The 2523-nt window shown below is 50.4% G+C and overlaps 1 pseudogene; it reads right to left on the reverse strand.

Moving 5' to 3' along the window:
• Positions 1–681: 681 nt before the first annotated feature.
• LOC8025861 lies at positions 682–1516 on the reverse strand (annotated as a pseudogene).
• Between the last annotated feature and the right edge of the window lie 1007 nt (positions 1517–2523).

Below are 2523 nucleotides of genomic sequence, written 5' to 3' on the forward strand. Positions count from 1 at the left end.
GTTCTCGATTATCATACTCCAGCTCTACCCACACAGATTCCGAATACGTCTCTAAATCGGCGCGCCTGGTGCACTTCAAAGACCTATCGATTGCCATCAAGACACCGCCTCCCGTTTTCTTTCCGCGAGATAAATCACGATCACTGCGATGCACAAGGAAATCCGACGAAAAATACTCCCCAGACAGTATTTCTGGGCATAACCAGGTTTCCGTTATACAAAATATAGAAAAGTCAGTACATATAGCATTAGAAAAAAAGTCACTGGCCTTAGTACGAAGGCCGCGAACGTTTTGATAGTAAATGTGCGTGCTAGTCATTTCCAGGCAAGATGGTTGGGGATCACTCTATACGTTCATTCTCATCATGCACGCGGCTTCCCGTCAGCCGACCCTGAAATTCCCTGAAGAGGCAGCCCTCCGGCCAGATGTTCGGGTCAAACAATGCCTCAATGTCGTCGTCCACAGCAGCGACGTGGAATGAAGAGTACCCACCATAGCGTGTCTTCAGCTTTGTGCATCGAAGCTCCTTTGGGCCAAGGAATTGTCCGAGATGTTCTCTGACGTCCGCCGAAGAACAGTTGGCGTCCAGACGTGTCACGAACACAGCTCTGGAATGTCGCACAGACACCGATACGGCGGTAATTCCTCCATTCTTAGAACTTCCCTTAAAGAATGGCCGCTGGGGAATGGAGCCGGGGGAACGAAGTCCAGGGACCTTTCTCGCACTGTATTCCGGTAAGCCAGGCTGAGCCGCTGAGCGGCCACGGGCCAGTGGACCGGTCTCTCCCCTATCTCCTCCCTCGTCTCGATTGCTGTGAGCAGCTGAGCCACCGGCCCCCTCTGCCCGCGTCGCCGAAGCGGCAACGGAGGGAATGCCCGTCAGCAACTCCGTCGTCGTCTCGCGGAAGGCTCTGCCGCTCAAGGTTAACCGGCTCTGGTCACGTTGATGCTCGGGGGGCGAACGAGGAGTCACGGCGCACGCCTCGCTGAAGGAAACAGGTTCTTCAGACACCGTCGAGGTCGATTTCCCCTTGGGGAATGGGGCGGCTCCCCCTCCTCCCAGCACGGAAGCATTCAGATCATGGCGGCCCGCCACGGCAACGGAAGGCGGGGGTACCCCGCCGTACCTCGGGCGATGCCGGAGGTCTCGTAGCTCCGTCTGGATGTTGCGCAACATGACCGAGTGAATTTCGGAGCTCCTCGTCAGCTCGCTGCGAAGGCGAGCATTCTCCTCCCTCACAGCCGTCATCTGGTCCGTCAGGAAAGAGATGCCGTTCAAGGCGTCGGCCAGCAGGTCTCGGAGAACAGCCACCGAAGTCGCGGCGACCTCGCCGAGCCGGTCCGGGCAGGGTGAGTCCTGCTCGTCGTCAGGCCTAGCTTCGTCCGAGCTAGGACTATGCGTGCGCTCGACGGTGATGCAGTCGTTGCATATAAATGGGCTTACCCCAGTCATCATTCGTCCAACCTCGCTGTCCGGAAGCATGACACACTTCTTGTGCCAGCGTTTTCCGCACTCTTTACATCGGAGATACTTTTGTTTGCCGTAAAAAGGCTGAGAGCACCCGTCGCACTTGTCCTTACTGCCCGCCATCTTGCGAAGCAAGATGGCGGGCAGTAATAATAATAATAATAATAATAATTATAATAATAATAATAATAATAATAATAATAATCAATCAATCAATCAATCTTTATTATACAGTGCCCAGGAACAACCCTGAGGTCTTGGTGCTGGTACACTGGTGAATAAAAAAACAAAAAACAACAAAAAAAAAAAACACTATACACATCTCCGCAGAAAATAAGGTACATTTTTAGCATAATACTAGGCAGTGCACGAGTAATTAGTGCAATGAAATAAAAACGAGGCAGTAACAGTAGAGACGGAACACAAGACCGAAGGACAACAAGTGCACCACCAGAAAACACGACATGGAGGTGACGACATTCAGACATAACAAAGCAATTCAGCAATGCTCATCCTGCACGGGCAAGTTTTTAATAGAAAGGACAAACGTCCTGTAGCAAGGGTTGAAAATATCAAGTTTTTCAGAGTAATGATTCAAACGCTGAGCCATTCTCACAATTGGGTTTACCGGACTAAACGTTCTAGAAACATAAAAAGATGACAGAAGACGAGTAGGCACACGTGGGACCCTAAGGCACAGTTCAGATAACAGGCTCGGAGAATTGATGAGTCCATGCAGCGTTTTAAACAAAAATAGTAGGTCCGCGTTCTCCCGACGCCGGTGCAAGCTAAGCAAACCAACACGCTCTAACGCAGACTCATATGTTAAACAGTGAACATCCTCCTTTATGTAGCGATGTTTAAAGATAGAAACAAACTTTTTTTGCACACGCTCGATCTCCAAGGAGTGACTTTTAGAAATTCCATTCCAAACAACTGAGGCATATTCTAACTGTGACCTGGATAGCGAGCAGTATAACGTGATAAAAGCCGTCGGGTTTTTGAACTCCCTGGTTAAGCGAGAGGCAACACCCAACATTCGCAAAGACGAGTT

Source organism: Ixodes scapularis, unplaced genomic scaffold, assembly GCF_016920785.2.
Source record: "Ixodes scapularis isolate PalLabHiFi unplaced genomic scaffold, ASM1692078v2 PGA_scaffold46__3_contigs__length_2488377, whole genome shotgun sequence".
Taxonomy (NCBI): domain Eukaryota; kingdom Metazoa; phylum Arthropoda; class Arachnida; order Ixodida; family Ixodidae; genus Ixodes; species Ixodes scapularis.